The sequence below is a fragment of the Ciconia boyciana genome, chromosome 14 (genome assembly GCF_034638445.1).
Source record: "Ciconia boyciana chromosome 14, ASM3463844v1, whole genome shotgun sequence".
In the NCBI taxonomy this organism is placed as follows: domain Eukaryota; kingdom Metazoa; phylum Chordata; class Aves; order Ciconiiformes; family Ciconiidae; genus Ciconia; species Ciconia boyciana.
The window spans coordinates 17,170,572-17,189,374 of record NC_132947.1 but is presented as its reverse complement, the minus strand read 5'-3'; positions in this window follow the sequence as shown (position 1 = coordinate 17,189,374).

Sequence of the window (18,803 nt, the reverse complement as noted above, 5' to 3'; positions counted from 1 at the left end):
CGGACCCCTGAGCTGCTCAGGCTCTTTGAGACCCCCCCAGGCACGGCCATCCTGCTGAGAACCTGCACGAAAGCACTGCTGCCCACAGCTGAGCTACCCCCACCCTCCGCTCCCTTTCTGTTCTCTCTGGGGATGAGGAGCAAAGGAGTGTCCCCAAAACCACGTTCCCACATAAACGGTCCTTCACTGGAGACTTCTCCCTAGCCCACGCTGCCTCCTCCCTCCTGGAGAAGAGGCTGCCCCCGGCTTGAAAATACGCTGAATTTTTTAATTAGAAAAGTTTGCGGGTCAGGGTACGGCTGGGACGGTCCCTCCCTCTGCCCACGCCACCCTGATGTGTCAGAGCCCCCTGTGGCCCCAGCTCCTCCGGGTGATGGGCGATGCCGGGGGCATTGGGACCAGGGTCTGTGCAGTGCTCCTGGGCCGTGAGGAGCTCCCTTCCCGCTGGCGTGGGTTGCATCAGCAGGGCTTCCCCGGGTGACCACACAACCTCTGGGGTGGCAAACATCCATCTCGCATGACAAACCCCACCGGACCCCGTGGGGCAGGGCCAGAGCCACACGCTCATGTTTTCTTCTCAGGCAGCAGACGCAGCTCAGGACGTTCCTGCCTCACCCCAAGGCCTCCTCCAGATGCTCCCAGGCTTTTAGGGTTAAAAGCCCATCTCTGCCCTCCTCCAGCCCTGGTGCGAGGCAGTGGCCACGAGCAAACCCGCTCAGGGAACCAGCTGGCCTTGCTTTGCCCAGCGTAGCCCGCTCTGCCCGCTGCGCTGGGGCAGGAGGTGCCAGCACCGTGTCTCGCGCCAGCCCTGCCACGGCTGCGTGGGCCTGCGGGGACCCGGGTGGGCTGGGACGGGGGGCAGCAGCGCGGGTGAGGTGGGCGCTCCGAGCAGAGGACTGCCGGCTCCCTCTCCTGGTGCCAGGCGAGCACTGAGGGCTGGCTCCTTGCAGGGCCGAGGGTGATCCTGCCCGGGCACGGGCCCCCCCAAACCTGAGCGCTCCCGGAGGTCTCCCCATGGCACCAGCGCGGTGGGGATGGAGCCTCCTGTCACTGATGGGGGGTGGCAGGATGAAAGGAAGGGGACAGGCATTGCCGGGGGAGGGCAGAAGTTCGGTCAAGGTGGGATGGTGCTGGCAGGAGGCATTGGGCAATGCTCTGGGGAGCAGGGCTGGAGGCGAGCCGGTGGCTGGTGCTGAGGAGCACGGTGCTCAGACCTGCCGGTGACTCAGCCGGCGACCTCTGGTCCTCCGGCCTCCCCAGGCCTGAACCTGGGGCCGTTCGCCGTCATGCATGAAGCCTTCGTGATGCGTAAGTTGCCTGGCCGTGACTCTGTCACCGCTCCTGATGATCGGCATGGCTGCTGGGTGCTCAGCCTTGTGACCGGCTCTCCTAGAGGAGTCACCCCGGGCTGTTTTTTCCTGTGGGACCTGGCTCTTTGAAGTCCACACCCAGCCTGTCCTGTGGTGCGTGACTCGGCTGCCAGCCACCCCGGGGACCCTTCCCTTGTGCCCGTCACGCGTTGCCTGAGCTGCCGACCACAGCCCCATGCTCTCCCCACCCCGTGGCCGGGCGGTGGGTGCAGTGCACCTGGGGAGCTCAGCAAGGCAGAAGGTTTTGCTGCTGCCTCTCAAGAGGAGGTTGATGACCCTGAGGGCAAGCTCCTGCCATTGCGTGTTGGGTAGAGGGAGTGTTGGGGGTCTCTGACCACACCGGGGGCTCCCCGCCCCTGAGCTGTGAGCTCTGGGGAAGCAATGGGGCGTTTCTGGCCAACATTTGGAAAACCGTGTCCTCCCCATCACTGCCACCGGACCATCCCTGCACCCAGAGCTGCCGTGCCCCAGTGCTGCCCTGCACCCCCACCCTGCCCCAGCCAACACCCCCCCGCCCCGTGTCCTGCCTGGTGAAGGACGAGAGCACTGGGATGGACCCTGTCCCGCAGGGGTGCACCCTGTACTGCTGGGGTGCACCCTGCCCCTCTGGGATGGACCCTGTCCCACTGGGGTGCACCCTGTACTGCTGGGGTGCACCCTGCCCCTCTGGGATGGACCCTGTCCCACTGGGGTGCACCGCGTCCAATCGGGGTGCACCCACTGCCCACCTCTACCTGTGATGGCTGTTCCTGTCCTCACGGGGAGGGGTCCCAGGGCACAGGGGGGAGCGGAGCATCAGCCCCCGCGCGGTCAGGGCTCACAGCCCTCCGCGGGTTGGGGGGGTGTTCCAGGCTGTGTCAGCGCCACCCCGGCACCTCTGCTACCTGCGTGCCGCGCATGCTGTGCCATGCTCCAGAGATCGCCAGCATGTCTGCCACAGTAACCACGGTGGTTTGTGGGGGAGCCGAGGGAGAGGGAATGCAAGCTGGGCACTGTCCCCACCAGCCTGACACCCGTGTGTCCTCCCGCCCGCACGCTGACAGACTCTTCCCACCTGCTGCAAACAGCAGGTCAGGGCTGTGCTGGGCGACATGGTAAGGGGGACAGACGGACAGACCCAGAGGGTCCCCCACTCTGCTCCCCCCACCACTGCACCTCTTGCTTTGCTGCAGGGCACTGGTGGGTTCGATGGCCACGGTGGGGACGCGTGTCCAGGCGATGTGGCCGCAGAGGGACCCAGGCTGCGCGGGGTGTTTGGAGGAAGCTCTGAGGAGGTGCTGTCCCTCTCCCAAACCTGTCTCTCCGGCTCATCACCACCCCCGGCTCTACTCACCCAGCCAGATTGCTCAGGCCGGCTCTCCCCAGTTGTTGTCCCCAGGGTGTTGGCCAGTGCCCGCTCTGGCTCGGCTGCCTGCACTCACGGCAGGAGGCAGCGGCAAGGTCTGCTGGACATGCTCCTCGCTGCACGTGGCTCCCGGCACAGCCCCAGCCATGCCGTGCCGGTGCCACCCTGCCATGCCCACAGTGGGTGGGTGTGGAGGGGATCCTGACTTGGGTGCTGAGCTGCTTGCTCACCTCCGCTGCTGCTAGACCTCAGGGAAGCAGGGCAGGGGGTCCACCGCCCTCCTTGGAGTGTCGGTCAAATTAATTCGTCTTCGTTACGCTCCAGCTTTATTTCTTCAGATTGCTGACGGAAAGAGGTGGCGATGAAAACACCACCTTTAGCTTCCTGGTTACAGGGCAGCACAGGAGCAGGTGGAGTCCCACTGACTTTGGAATTATTTTCCTAAAGAGGAGCACGTCCGTGAGTGCTCCTCTATAATGGCAACCTCTTGAACCGGCCCCACTGATGCCAGCCCCAATGGTGGAATTACAACATTCTGGCTCCATCCCTATTGCAGTGTTTGGGATGCTGAACCAGGCGCATCTAAAATACTTTATTGCAACCAAAAGCATGGTTTCTGTCCTCTCTGTTCCTTTTCCACATCCTCCCCCCACCACAGGGGAGGTCAGGCCTGGCAGTTGGCTCTGTCTCCAGGTTTACCTTCACACCAGTTCAGTAAATCCCCCCTTGCACAACACCCTGAGTACCCGGGACAGGAGCACAGAGCTGGCACCAGCGCCTGTGCCTACCCCAGCTGCAATCGCAGCTGGCTCTTGCATCACCTCGCCGGCAGCCTTCAGAAGAGCAGGAAGTAAAAAGGGGTTTTTTTAATGACCCGAGTTACACGCACACACAAATTATCCAACTGGGGCAAAAGGGGGTTTGCAGGAGAAACAGTTCGCAGGAGCCTTTCATCTACGTGTGTGATGGTTCAGAGGTGAAGACGTTTGTAGCCAGAAAAGCAGTAGCACTCCTAAACATGCTCTTTCTGCTGCTGCCCTGGTGTCATTGCTATCATTCGGATGAGACCAGGGAAAGAGCTTACTGAAATAAAATTCCTGTCTATGGGTTGTCTGGCAAGGGATGCTGCGGAGCTGCCTAGGGGGCTGTTGCAGGGACTTGGGGTTGTTGATGCAGGGACAGGAGCTGGGGTGAAGGGTATAGGGGTGATTTTTCCCACTGGACCCATGCTTTGGTCCTCCTCGTTGTGGATCAGTCCCTAACAACCTCACTGGTGTCCATCCTTGCTCAGGAGAGGATTTGCCTAAGGTTAACCTCTCCCTGGGCACAGGGGCACGATCCCGCACTAAGTGCTGCTGCCCAGGAGGCAGTGCAGGAGAGAAGGCGTGTTGGGGGGGGTTATTCCCAGTGCTGCCTGGCTTCAACCCAGCTGGCTCTGAATGCCAGCCGTGCATGTGCTTTGCTGGATGAGGGTCACGGTGTCCTCAGTGAGGCAGAATCGAGCCCCATAACTTTGAGAAGCGGATGGCTCAAGGAGGAGGAGGCAGAGCTCTGTGCTCTGGTCCCTGGTCCCTCTGCCTGCCCAGGTCACAGCTAGCAGGCAGGGTGGGCAGAGCCGTCCGTGCCCGCTGAAGCACTGCCAGCTCTGCCCCTGAATCCCACAAAGTGCTGTTTCTCCTTGGTCCACCTCCAGCTGCACTTCCAGCTGGGGGTGACCCCGCTCCCGGGGGAGGAAGGAGAAGGCTCGCAGGGGCCATGAGCCCCCGGGTTACCGACTTGAGTGACTGCAGCAGTTCCCCATCCCGTTCCTCCTCCATGTTGTGGGTTTTCCTTAGCCACCAGCCAGCAACCTGCCCCGCACACCCGCAGGGCGATTCCCTGCGCTGACCTCGCCTCTCCAGCCCCTTCCTGGTCTCAGCTATAATGATGGGGTGTCACGATCCCGTGAAAGACAGGTGAGGATGGGAACGCCTGACACTGTTTGTGAGAGCTTATCTGTACCATACCATGACACAGTTTTTATGAAAGAAGTCATTAAGAAGGTCCGGGGCATCGGGGAAGGTCTGGTGACAGATCTTGGAGGCGTATTTGTGTTTCTGATGTTGCAAAACCAGCTTCCTCAGTGGCCGAAACCAGGCTGCTGCGGCGGGAGGTCAGGAAGGGCTGATGTGAGTTGGGAGCAGAAATGCCAGGAAATGCACCTTAGCTCCTGAGGGCAACGCCGTGGGGAGCAGAGCCTCTTCCCACGCCCCGTGCGCTGAGCCAGCTGCATCAGACGTGCCTGGCAAAGTGTGTATTTGCCTAAAAAATCCACGAATAAAGTGCATCTGCAAGCATCAGCTGATGAAGCCAGCCTCATGCTCCAGGTGTGACTTTGTTCCCAAAAGAGACCTCGCTGCCGCAGGCGAAGCTGTTTCTTGGCAGCTTGGATCTGCTGCCGGCACCGGCGGAGGAAGGTGTGGGGCTGCCAGGGCTCGCTCAGGCTGCAGTTAATGAGCCATAAGGACTTCAAAGGATCTTGGACCTTCTTCGAGGAGACTTTCCTATCTCATCTCAAAAAGATAGCAAGGCTTGGCCCTATCAGACACATTTTATGAGCTTCCTTCTGCCTTTGTCTCAGTCCTTATGCTCAGGGGAGGGTTTTTTTAATCCCAGGAGCTGGTGACCAAAAATCACTGAATCTCAGAAACACGCAGAGCTGCTGGATCCGCTTTGGTGCCCGCCCAGAGCTCTGGAGATCTTCTCCTGGGAGAGCAGTCCTCTGGTGTCTGGGGACCACCTGCATGCGTGAAATTCCCTTCCTCCCCTCCTTCTGCCCACGGGTGTTCACCTCTGCTCCCACCCGGCCATGCTTGTCCTCCTTGGCAGCTTCTGTGCCCGAACGGCTCGGTCACTCCTGCACCTCTGTTGGCCAGGAGATGGGGAAGCGGTGAATTTGTCAGGCCAAGATGTCGGCAGGGGTCTGGCAGGCTGCAGGAGGAAAAAGCACCCCCCGGACCTGGCTTTAAAGCCCCAACCTGGGCAAGCAGAGACCCTCTGGGGACAACTCAACTGCAAAGTGCTGAAGGCAGCAGTGCCTGCTCGGACTGATGGACGCTGCTGGGCTCAGGGCTGCCTGGACGCCCCTGCCCCGAAAGCTTTTGCAGCAGGTTGCCGTTTCACCCCGTCAGGGCAGAGGGCAGGGTTTTTTTTACAGGGCTGTAAAGTGCTGGAAAGCTGGAAGGTTTCCCACTCTGTGCTGTAAACAGAGCTGAATGACCTGCCTCAGATGAAAGGAGCCCCTGCCTGCACCTTCCCCTCTGGGTTAAACCAACAGCAAAGCCATTTCTGAAGTTCAGGTTGGTTTGGGCAATCTGGTGGCCAGGGGAGATGATTCTGGTGCAAACTGCTGTCACGCTGCAGTGGCAGCAGCGGAGCCCGGCTGCTGTCGCTCCCAGCAGGCTCACCTAGCGCCTATGCCTTCAAAAAGCCAGTGCAGATCCGCTATGGAAATCTCTCGCACAGGGGACGTGTTGCCCTGTGACTGGGGTTGTACAGATCCCGGGCTCTCTGCCTCTCCTCCGCAGGCGGGATGCCGACCCTGGGAACATCTGCAGGGATGATAATGTTGGTCACCCACTTTCTGAGTGCCCTGAGAGCTGTGGCAGAGTGACGTGGGGTTGCATCCAGCCGAGGTATGACATGAACCCACTCTGAGCACATCAGCTGGGACGGATGTGGACCTTTAAAAAGCTTGTCTGTCTGCAAGTGACACTTAGCTATGCGCCGGGCTGGCCAGTGCTGCAGCTGGGGGCCAAAACTGTTTTGTCTATATTTAGTGCATTTTTCAGATAACCCTCTTGTTCTATTTTTGGGCCATGTGCTGACTTAGAGCCCCTTTCTGCTCTTGTGCTCAGCTGTATCACAGGTTCAAAGCCTTTCCAGTTTTGGGATCCTCAGATACCCAAATGTTTGGAAGGGGTTTGAGGAGAAGGCAGGCAAATGGACTTTTTGGCTTCTTTATTAATATTCCACAAAAGGTGAGAAAATTATTTTTGTAAGCATTTTGATGGAGCAGCTAATCCTGGAAACTGTGAAAAGCCTTTGCCACCTCTCCCTCCTTCAGATGAGACCTTCAGAGGAACAGAAACATGGGCTTCACATGTGAGAGAAGGGGAGAAGGTGCTGGGGGCATCTTCTGCCTTGGGTGGGTTTTGAAGGTTTCATCTCCTTGTGCATCACGGGGAGAGCAGAGGGGTCCAAGAGCAGTTTCAGTGATGGGTCCTTATGAGGCTGCTGTGGCTGGGCTTAGCGAGAGCCACCCGCCCGGTGGGAGAGCTTGGCTGGCAGGACCAGGGTGCCTGCCAAGACCCAATGTAAACGCCCGAGAGCAGAAACCTTCAAAGCAGCCTGTGTTTTGCTCTTTTTAAGGTCAGCTCCTTGGAAAGCGCCATGCTTAGGCAGGCCACCATCCGAGGAGCAAACTGACAGGCACACGTGTCCCCCCGCAGCCCGCGCCAGTGCAACGGGCCCCCGTGCCTGCTCCTGTGACAGGCCAGAGCAGCGTGTCGACCCAAGTGCTGGGGGAGCTTCACCCCCTCACGAGCTTGCTGAGCTCTCTAAGGTTTCAAAACGCAGCTATGGCTCCTGAGGTCATGGGGAGCGGAGCCACCACGCTTTGACGCGGGGTTGGGCGCAGCCAGTGCAGTGCTCCTGCAAGTCAAACCAGACCAGCCCCACCACCACGCCCGATCCAGGAAGGGTGAACGCTGCAGAGCCGTGTATTGCTGTGTCTCCCACCACACTCTGCACTTGATCTGCAACCAGGACCCAGACGGTGTGACCCAGAGGCACGGTGTGACCCAGAGGCACGGGGTGACCCAGAGGCACGGGGTGACCAGGGATTGTATGTATTTTAAAACTCCTGTATGTGTCAAAGGTCTTGGGATGGTGCCCAAAGAGCAAAGGAAAAACTTTCCCCTTGTCCTCTCCTCAAATTTGGAGTCCCATCTCCAATGTCACTGCGATCCTACCTCCTCTCACGGCTCCTGGGGAGGGTGACACGGTCCTTCAGCGAGGTGCCAGGGTAGACATGGCAAGACTCTGCCTTGCATCCGTCATCTGGGGGAGGATTTTCAAAATGCCACAGAGTCCTTGAAGGCTTTCAGTCCTCTGTCACCGAGCTCTGCAGCGTTTATCGCCACCCCAGCCTGCGTGCGGTGAGACTGGCTGCACACAGCCGAGGTCAGCCCAGGGCTCATGGAAGGGCAGAGCCGCTGTCTCTCGCCTGGCTTGGGGGTGACCTCGGTTCCAGCCTCCAGCACCCAACCAGCACTGGCAGAGCCCAGCTCACCCAGCACCCAACCGCGGCAGGACCCCCCTCCTGGTCCCCCTGCTGGGCTGCCAGAGGGTGCCCTGCCAGCACGGCTTGGCAGCACCTGGGGCAAACTTGGCCATTAACACTGCCCATCCATGACTGCAGGCAAGTGGAGGTGGCTTGTCCTCAGGCTTTTAGGAGTCTGCTGCTCATGAAGCACAGCCCCGTGCGGAGGGGCTCGCTCCCGGCCATGCAGAAGGCAGGATGGCTGCAAGGCGGTGGTGGTTTGGTGCCTGGGCACAGCCCAACGGTGGGAGAGGTCCAGCAGGAGGAGAACCAGAGCCACAACCAGAGCCAGGGCGAGACCAGGGCTCAGCCTTTCTGCTGGCTCTGAATGTCCTTCACTTGTCCCAGTTCATCCGGGACCTATAGGCACCGCAGCCCAATGCCTATCAACTCATGTCATGTCAGGCACCAGATGCACAGCGGTGGGGTGGGAAGTTTCTCCACGAAGGCCCTAATGTGGCTGTGCCCCGTGGTGCTGCCTCCCCTGGTGCCGTGCACATGGCCGTAGCTCGTGTTCCCATGCACGTGGCCGTAGCTCAGCCCAAGGGACTAACCAGAAACTCTGAATGTCCCCAGGGGCACAGAAAATGGAGCATGGACATTTGCAGCTGGGTTTGCAGCCCCTCTCTCCAGATGCCCATCCCATGCCCGGCTGTATGGAGCCATGGCCCCAGATTTCACACCACTCCCGTGTGGGAGCTGTGCTCCTTCTCTGGGCTGGGGCCTCGGCCGTGGCTCAGCCAGCCGTGCCGCTGGTGTTGCCGCCAAGCAGTGTTGCTGGCCTGGCTGAAAATAACCCAAAGCTAATTTTAACCTCGGCGGTGTTACATTTTTCAGGTCATTGGGGTGGGTGGTGGGGAGGACAGGGCGGGGGCGTGCTAGGGGCATGGTGTGTGTGGGGATGTGCGCACACGGGCGTCTGCACAGACATTAACACTCGGGGGAGGCACCCTGGGTATGGTAACAGGGGATCTGTTCCTATCGTCTCAGCACAAAACCAGACTGCGGATTAAGAGAAGACTTTAGTGTTCCCTTCCTCCCCTCAATATAGCAAAACCTGCACAGGGCAGGACATTTATAGCTGCCCTCCCTTATCGGGAGCTCTCTTGGGTTTCACTCCTGGGTGACACCCGGGATCATGCTCTGCTGCTGCTGTAGGCAGCTGAGAGGAGGTTGCAGAGTCTTCCTGCTCCGCACACGCTGCACGGCCCCCCAGGTCCCTGCGGTCTGGAGCCGGCGTTGTGCAAAGTGGGGCATAGCCGTGATGCCAGGCACCTGCAGCGCCCAGCTCGTGCTCCTTGGAGCCACCCCATTTCTCTGCGAGCAGCAGGCGGGGGAGATCACGCTGGGCGTGATATCACGCTGCTTCTATCGGTATCTGTGCCATAAGACTCCAAAGACTTTGCTTGGTGCTACCATAGCCTTTACCGCAGCCACAGGAGCTCGACAAGGAGGAAAATCCCTCCTTTGGAGAGATGCCACGTGCATATTGGTGAACTTGCTCCAGGCTCTCCATCAGCTCCCTGGGTCCCGCCTCTCCTTTTTTCACACCTGGCTTTACAATCTTGCTTCAAGAAGGAGATAAAGAGTGGCTCAACAGGGTCCCGAGAGCAAGGCACTCTGCGGGGAGAGAGTCTGAGCCAAAGTGCCAAATGGGCAGGGGGATCCCAGGGCAGAGAGGAAACCCCCAGCATCGTGGACCAGCTCACGGGCAGTACTTGGGAAAAACTGCAGGCAGCTAGCCCCTGTCTCACAGGGAGAGCCAGGCCAGGGCCTGGGGCTGCAGCAGCAGCGAGGTCTCTTCTCGCCCCAGGGCAGCTGCAGAGAGCAGGTCCCCTCCTGGCTGCCCTCTAACCCCCTGGGGACAAGGAGTCGGGGGCTGAGACACTGTGGTGGGAGCTGCCCTCTCTCCTGGCCGGCACATCCTAGTCTGAAGACACCATAAAAAGAGTCGAGGTGACTCACCGCAAGGACAGCCATCAACACAGCTGAGACACTGCCTGGAACAGATCCTCCAAGACTGTTATTTAAGGCTGACGGTCACACTGAGTGCTGGATAAACCCGTCCTTGTCCCAGGGATCCTACTCCAGCATGAACTCCTTAGATTGCAGAAAACTCTCTAATGAGGAAAGAGAAAGTAGAGCAGAGTTGGTGCTGGTGACCTGGCCAGGGCAGCTGAGTGCAGCGTGACCATCCCGAAGCTGCTCCTGCCGGCCGCTGCCGGCATGAGGCTGCCGGCCCCTTCCCGGGATCCTCTGGGGAGACCTTTCTCTCCACATGAGGACAAAACCAAAGTGCAGGACAGAAAACTCCTCTGTAGGGGGTGATGAGTTCACTTTTCCCCACTTTACTTGGACCTTCTGGGATGAGGATGCCCATGATGAGCCTTTGACCATGCAGTTTGGATGGGAGCATGGGTGTCCAGAGGAAAGCCCGAGGGAGTAGCTTTGTCTCCATGCCAGAACCAGACCATGTCACCATGTTACCATGTCACTATGTGACCATGGTAATGGCCAGCAGCAGTGTCCCCTGTGGACACCAGCTGCTGGGGAAGGTGTGGTGTGACCCTGTATCGTGAGGTACAGGGGCCAAAGGGAATCACAGAATCACAGAATCGTATAGGTTGGAAAAGACCCTTAAGATCATCAAGTCCAACCATAAACCTAACACTACCAAGTCCACCACTAAGCCATGTCCCTAAGCACCTCATCCAAACGTCTTTTAAATACCTCCAGGGATGGGGACTCAACCACTTCCCTGGGCAGCCTGTTCCAATGCTTGGTAACCCCCTCAGTGAAGTAAAATGTCCTAATACCCAGTCTAAACCTCCCCTGGCACAACTTGAGGCCATTTCCTCTCATCCTGTCACTTGTTACCTGGGAGAAGAGACCGACCCCCACCTTTCTACACCCTCCTTTCAGGGAGCTGTAGAGAGTGAGAAGGTCTCCTCTCAGCCTCCTTTTCTCCAGGCTAAACAACCCCAGTTCCCTCAGCCGCTCCTCATCAGCCTTGTGCTCCAGACCCTTCACCAGCTTCGTTGCCCTTCTCTGGACACGCTCCAGCCCCTCAATGTCTCTCTTGGAGTGAGGGGCCCAACACTGAACACAGTATTCGAAGTGCGGCCTCACCAGTGCCGAGTACAGGGGCATGATCACTGCCCTACTCCTGCTGGCCACACTGTTCCTGATACAAGCCAGGATGCCATTGGCTTTCTTGGCCACCTGGGCACACTGCTGGCTCACATTCAGGTGGCTGTCAACCAACACCCCCAGGTCCTTCTCTGCCAGGCAGCTTTCCAGCCTCTCTTCCCCAAGCCTGTAGCGTTGCATGGGGTTGCTGTGGCCCAAGTGCAGGACCTTGCACTGAGCCTTGTTGGACCTCATGCAGCTGGCCCCGGCCCATCGATCCAGCCTGTCCAGGTCCCTCTGCAGAGCCTTCCTCCCCTCCAGCAGATCAACACTCCCGCATAACTTGGTGTCATCTGCAAACTGACTGAGGGTGCACTCGATCCCTTCGTCCAGATCATTGATAAAGATATTAAACAGGACTGGCCCCAACACAGAGCCCTGGGGGACACCTGGGGGAAGGGGCATGTCTGGACGGCACCAGCAAAGTGCAGGAGAACTGGTCCGCCTGGGACATACCGCTCTGACCACTCTCCGAAAAACAGCCGAGCAAGGAAGGCTAAGCACCCATGGAAGAGTGATTTTCTCCCCTATAATTTTCCCATCCCCTGAAATGGAAGACCCAGGCTTCATCTTATTTGCTTATAATTGTCCTGGATTGAATTTGAGTGTAGGAAGTTCTAGGGAGTCCCTCTTGTCCTAGGGAGTGATTTAAAATAAATTGATACGAATAAATGGGACCGTGAGAAGATGAAGCTGATCCAGGGTAAAGGCCAGCGTGCTGCCAGTGCCCACCGTGGGCTGTAAGCACGCGAGGGTGCTGCTGCCATGCTATGTCCTCCATGATCACTGCTGCTGTGTGCCTCAGCCCAGCTGGGGTTCACGTTTAAGTGTGTATATTCCCAGGGCTCCAGCTCGAACAGGCAAGTAATAAGCAAATCCATACTGAACCATGGGGCAGCCAGGCCAGGCGATCGAGGGGTTGCTCTTTTATTCAGCTGCAGCCCAGCATAATTTTTCACCCTTGCCATGGGAGGGCTGAGCCTCCCCTGTCTGGATGGATTCCCGGGGCTCAGCGCCGTTCTCCAGCGGGACTGGCAGCCGAGACCTCATCTTGCACAAGACAAATATGTGGCAGGAGTCAAAAGAGCCAAAAACCCGCTTGTGCGAGAGCTGACAGCTTACAGGTTGCTAGATTCACCCAGCCTGGACATGCACAGAGCCCCAGCAGCATCCCAGCGTGACCTGCCCTGACCTAGCAGGCTGCGGCACCTCTGGTGACCAATGCATGGCCAGGCTTGAACTTCCACTGGCCCAGGGTCAGCTTAGGCAGGATTTAACCCTGACCTTAAAGAGGCCCTGAATGCTGATTCAAATGCTCATCCTCCTTTTGGGACACATGGCTGAGCTTGAGGACTTGAGGACAACCCTGGGAGCACCCTTGAGTAAAGCATCACTGGGCAGAGCACTGGCCACTTCAGGACACCTATCTGGAGGGGGGTCACTTCCAACCCTGGAGCAGGCAGAAAGGCCAAGAGACATGCATGATCCAAGCCCTGGAAAATCAAACTGCCCTGATTTATAAAAGCTGCAAGCCTGTGGTCATTGCTGAAGCCACTCAGGGGGTGTCAGAGGTCTGGGGGGACTCTATAGTCCCGAGGCACCCAAGGGCCCCAGGAGCCTTGCCCAGACTGGTTGGAGTCAGTAGGACTGTAGGAAGAGCAAGCCTTGAACTGGGGTCCATTCCTCACCTCCGCACCACAATGTGCCCTCTGCGGCACCAGCCCCTGGTGCACACTCACTCTATGGAGCACATGCTCCCCTCTATGGAGAACACCCACCCCCCCATGGAGAACACACCACCCCTATGGAGCACACCCCTGTGGAGCACACCCCACCTCTATGGAGCACACCCCACCCCTATGGAGAACGCACCACCCCTATGGAGCACACCCCACCCCTATGGCTTGTGGCATGAGCCCTTTGGGGGTGAGGCCAGGGGGCCTGGGAAGTAACCGCTGCTGCTGGAAACCACCCGTGGAGGGGGGGCACGGGGCAGCAGGGTGGGCAGGCTCCTTCTCTTGGCGCCATGGTGAAGGTGGAAGCTGGGCATCAGCCTCGTTGGAGGGGACTCGTCACCAAGATACCACTAAGGACGAGATGGCCCGTGGCCAGTGGCTGCTAATGGGGCAGCAGCTGGGTTCCCCCCTCCCTTTTTCTGCAGCGCAGGCAGGGAGAGGGCAAACCTTTGCCTGCTCTCCTTGCTAGTGAAAGCTGCCTGCTCCCTCCGGGCTCCGGCAGAGGTGCTGAGGCTGCCGGGGAGGTGGCAGTGGCAGGGGGTGACGGGGCGCTGCCGTGCCTGGTCCCGTGCCAGTCCCTCACTGCACGGGCGGTGACCCTGGCTGCCTGCACCCAGGCTGGCAAGGTTACTGCACGCTGAGACACACACCCCAAAATCGCCCTGGGTCAAATTACTGGGCTCATCTCACCAGCTGCTATTTCCTTCTGTCCCAAAGCCAAGCGAGAAGCTTGTAGAAAACAAGAACGTGTCAGTCAAACAGCACACTGAGTCAGAGAGCTCCTGGGCTCCGGTCACGCGGGGCTGCTGGTAGCAATGGGCTCTCTGCAGTGTCCCCAGCAGGGAGGGACACCCCACCCTGGCCGGGTGCTGCTGCGGGAGGCGGCCAACTTCTCCCCTGATGACTCCCCCAAAGCATCTGCCTCCCTGGGCAGCCTTCCCAACGGGACACCGCTGCCTGGCCGAAAGCCAGTTTGCAACCCTGGTTTCAAAAGATGTTTTGGTGTCTCCTGGCAGAAAGCCGCTGGTGACCCAAATCCTAAATATAGAAGCAAGTCCATTTTTTTGTAACGAATGCAAAACATCTGTACCACGTTCATCTTTGGGAAACAGGTCTTTTTGTCAGAGAAGGTTTGCCAGATTTCTTTCAAGTGAGGTCACCTCCTGACTGTGGTCATTCTCGGAGTGCTCTCACGCTTATTTGCTCTAGGTAAACTCCTCCATGCTCCTTCACTGCTGGAAAGGCATGCTCAGAGCCTCCGGCAAATCCCGGGCCTGGGGCTGCAGCTCTTCACGTGATGGACCATCCCCGTCTCAGGTGATGGGCAGTTCCTCCGGGACGAACGTGTGGTGTGAAGCCTGCCTGCTGCTCGCTCTGTGGGCAGAGCAGCTGGGGAAGGCTGGCGAGCCAGGACCCTGTCTCTCCCCGCACCCTTGGGTGCCATGCAGGCTGTGGGCATCTTTTGGTGGCACAAGGCGGTTTCTTGGGGCTGGAGGGCTGTGGTTGCCCCATAGGCATGATCGGCATCCATCCCCTCCACACCTTGCGCAGGCTGGCATCTCTTGTCCAGCCCCAGCAGCACAGAGCAGCTCCTGCCCACGGCAGAGCACATCGCCGTCCCTGTCCCATAGGCATACGAGGTGTCCCCAAGGAAGGATCTGTCCCCAGCCTTGAAATAATCACAAGTTCCCTGAGGCTTGGCCCCTCACAGAGCCCAAGGAGCCTCACAGCTCTCTCCAGCGTGGGCTGGGCAGGCGGGCATCTGCCCGCCGAGGGCTGAGAGCCGATGCCGGCAGCAGAGCAAGGGCAGGACGAGGCTGCAAAGCCCCATGCTGGGAGGAGTGGGGTCCCGGCCACCAGGCAGCAAGTGACCAAAGGTCGTAACAACTCCACTTTAACGAGCACCTGAGCTACACCATGTCCACACAGTCCTGGCTCCTGCAGAGACTGAATCGAACCCTTCACTTCTGCGTGTGTCTGGCCAAGCATGGTTGGGTTTCCCTGCCAGCATCCCTTTGATGCCAGTGGAGAGAAGGGAAGAGGGAGGAGACGCTGCTGTGGAGCCCCGTGGACCTGGGCCGGAGCACACCTGGGCCAGCCAGGGCATCTCTGGGGGAGCAGGGCGGTGGGAGAGACCATGCTGGGCCCATCACTGATGGATCTTCCTCTGGCCACTAAACCCCAGCAAGACTCCACTGAGATTTCTCAGGGCCTGGTAGTTTTGTGCAGTTTAAGTAAATTTTGAGAAAAGTGAGTAGAGGCAGGGCTGACACCCCCAGGCACACCTCCTGTCACCAGTGCCACCGCTCAAGGAGCCAGAGCTGCTCACAAGGAGAGCAATGAGGCTTTTTAATGATGTGAAACAACGTATGCTGCCTTTTCTTGATCTAGGACACAGAAAACCAACTTTGGGCAGGAGCTCCCAGGCAAATCCATCCCAAGGGGCAGGCAGCATGAAAATCGCAGCCTGAGGAGCTGAAGCGTGGTGAATGCCTGGACACCGGGGATGTGGGTTGTTGGTGGCACCTCCCAGTCCACTTCACTGGGGCTGGATGGGTGTCAGGGTTTCTGGGCACATCCCAGGCCTCTGGAGTCGGCGCCCTGAGGGCTTGCAGTGGAATGGGGGTGGCCGGGATAGGGTGTCCTTCTGGGAAGGAGAAAGAGCAGCTTCTGCTCATTTAATTTTCCTGTTCTCTATTGTTTCACACAGAGCGTGTGTTTAAGGACTGTCTCTGTACATCGCACACGTACATCTTCATTAACTGCTCTTCCCAGCCCCAACTGATGAGCACACAGCTCACAAAATGGCAGCAAGCCACATGGCTCAAATGGATTGTGGCCTGCAGGCACCTGGGAGCTGCGAGGACTTCAGCCTGCTGTTGACCCATACCCCCAGGACATACAGGGCCACGGTCGTGAAATGCTTCTTTATGGTGCTCAGCAGTTACCTGTGTGACCCTAGCATCACCGGGAGAAATGACTAGGGCAGTGCTCCCTGGGCTTGGGGAAAAACTCATGCCAGGGATGCCAGGACCAGCACCTGCTTGGGATGCAGCGAGGTGGCCCCAGGGACCTGCAGGGAAACCGGAGCAGACAGCTGGGGCTGGAGGGACACCCTGGGACACCCTTGCTCAGTCCATCCCAAATGCTGGAGACATGTTCTTGGAGGCCTTGCAAAGATCCAGTCATACTATTATTTCCTGATCTCTTATTTTTTTAGAAGTTTTGGGTAGCTGGACCCAGCATCCTTTTTTTTTTAATAAAGGACGGGTAAATAATGAGAGCCCTGACTGATTTGCATGCCGTTTGTTGGGTGAAACGAAGCACGTGCCTTACATGCTGGCCATGCACCTTGCCAGGAGCTATCAGCGCTGCTTCCCAAAACCTCTTGGGTGAAGCAGAAGCCAACGTGATCACCATCCTATTTTCAACAGTCACCCAAATACACAGAGTGCCGCTGGTTATGCATCTGAGCAGCAGAGCCCAAGGCGCCTGCTGGTGCAGACTCATGCTGTGGCATGCCAAGGCTGCAGCTGCCTCTCCATTACCTGCAGGCAGGTGATGTGCAGTCAGCTGCCTGCTCACCCTCTCCAGGCACGGCCATCTCGGGCCTCGCAGGTCAACTCACTGCAGCGTGACTTTCCTCAGCGGCCAGGGCCACGCGGGAACCAAAGCCCGGTCATCCCCTTTGCTAGAGTGGGTGTCCCTGCATCACTGGGACAAGTCACTGGTTTTCTTTCCCTTATTCAGCGTCAACAGACACCGCTGTCCCTGGGGACTGAAGAGAGGGCCACTCCAACACCCGCAGGCTCTCCCTGCTAGCCCGGTAGCATAGCCAGAAGGCAGAATGACGTGGACCCCAGCTCAGGGTGGCAGCTCGGTCACCGCAGGCTCGTAGGCACATGAGGGCTGGGCAACCACAGCTTCCTGACTGCTGTTCCCTGCACTGGTGAGATTAAAGTCACCATTTCCCGCTGCCATATAGGCACGGCTCTCAACCATCGCTTGAGCCCACCGACCGCAGCGCTAAGGGCCAGGCCCAGCAACTACCAGCAACCTCTGCTGATTGCCCCAGGCTGGTGCAAAGCTCGCTCCTCTGCTGTATTGCGTTTGCAGCAGCTTCCCCCCAGCAACAAATCACTGTGGCTAATAGCTGCCCTGGGAGGGGGGCTGTCTCCCTTTTTTTGCAGTAAAAGACCAGGGTAGGGTGCAGCAGAGACTGAAGCATTTCCCATCCCCATGGGGAGAGAGGGTCGTCCCATTAAACCAACCCTTCCGGGGACATGCCAGGGTGAATGGGACAATTTACCCTGGGGTAAGCTTAACCCTAGTAAGATTTGTTCTGATGCATTTATTTACATCCACTCCTGTACAGCAGCAGCATTAAAGGTTAATTTCTGCACTCTTGCTGCAGCCAGTAAGAGCCATGTTGCAATCATTCTGAGCGAAACAAGTGCTAATAAAAGCAGCAAAATGAAACCCCACCAGCAGCATGAGCCGTGGGGCTGAGTCTTCAAGCAGGGGCCAGCTTGAATTATGCCGTAATTTCTGGGTGTCTCCTGCAGATGCCTCCGCTGCTACGCCCAGCGGTGCCGAGCACCTCCAGCTCTTTGTGGCATTAATTGAAACTGCTGTTGCCAGCTGGAAACGCCCCCCCGGGACATCCCAAACGAGTGGATTTTCTGCTTAGAAAGGTTTCAAGCTTCACGGGCCTCTGGTCCCCTCCCTGCAAAGGGGGGTAAGAGCTCTGCCAGGTGGCAGCTCTCCTCCTGAGATGGTTTACACCCTCCTGCAAGAAGACTAAATGTTATTTAATTTGTGACTGCGAGTTGAATAAGACTCAATTAAATTCTGCCTCTTGTGAATTTGCCATGGGGAATTCTCACCTGTGATGCCAGATGAGTCCTAACTGTACCATGCATGACTCAGACACTTAAACTGCTCTATTAATGGGTGTTTTCATAAATGTTCTATCTTTGTACGGACAATTTCCTGCCGTGTGACAGGCTTGGCACGATGTCCATCCAAACCTTGGTCCCGTGGTCAGCCCGCGCCGAGGACGAAGGCGACCCCGGTGCTGCCGAGCATCCTGGGGGCTGCAGCACTCGTGGGATGGTCCCGGTTACGGCCCGCAGGTACCGGCCGTCCCTCCGGGCCCCCGCCCGTTTTGAAGCCGGGGCCAAGGCTGGCTGCCACGGCCGGGGGCTTCCAGCCGCGCCCTCACCTCCGCCCGCTCGTCTGCGGCCCCTCCGAGTTCCGCTGGGAACGAGGCCTCGGCGGCGCGGCAGGGCGAAGGCAGCGGGGCTGCGGCTGAGGCCGGGGCCGCTCCCGGGAAGCCCCGGGCCGCTGTGCTCGCCCCGCCGCCCTCCCCGTCCCGTGGCCGGCGGCCCCGCGCCTCTCCTCCCCGCTGCCTCCCTGCCCCCCGCTTCCGCGGGGCGCCGGGCGCCCGAGAGCGGCGGGGCCGCAGCGGGACGGGTTCGCCGCTTCAGCTCTTCCTTTGTCGCTCAGGGGTTTCCTCCCTCCCTCCGCTCCCGCTGCGTCCCGGCTCCGGAGCTCGCCCTTCCCCCAGCCTCTCGCCGCCCTCCCTCTGCTGCGGCCCTGCCCTGCCCTGCCCTGCCCTTCCCCGCGGGGCTCCTGCTGCACCCCTCGGGCCCCAGGGCAAGGAAGGAGCCCGGGCCGGCCCCGCCGCGGGCACCCGTGGCCCCGCAGGACCGGCCTCCCGGCCCGCCGGCTCGCACGGAGCGGGGCCCCCGGCACGGAGCCGCTCCGCTGCCCGCCCCTCCGGGGCCCGGTGCCGCCGC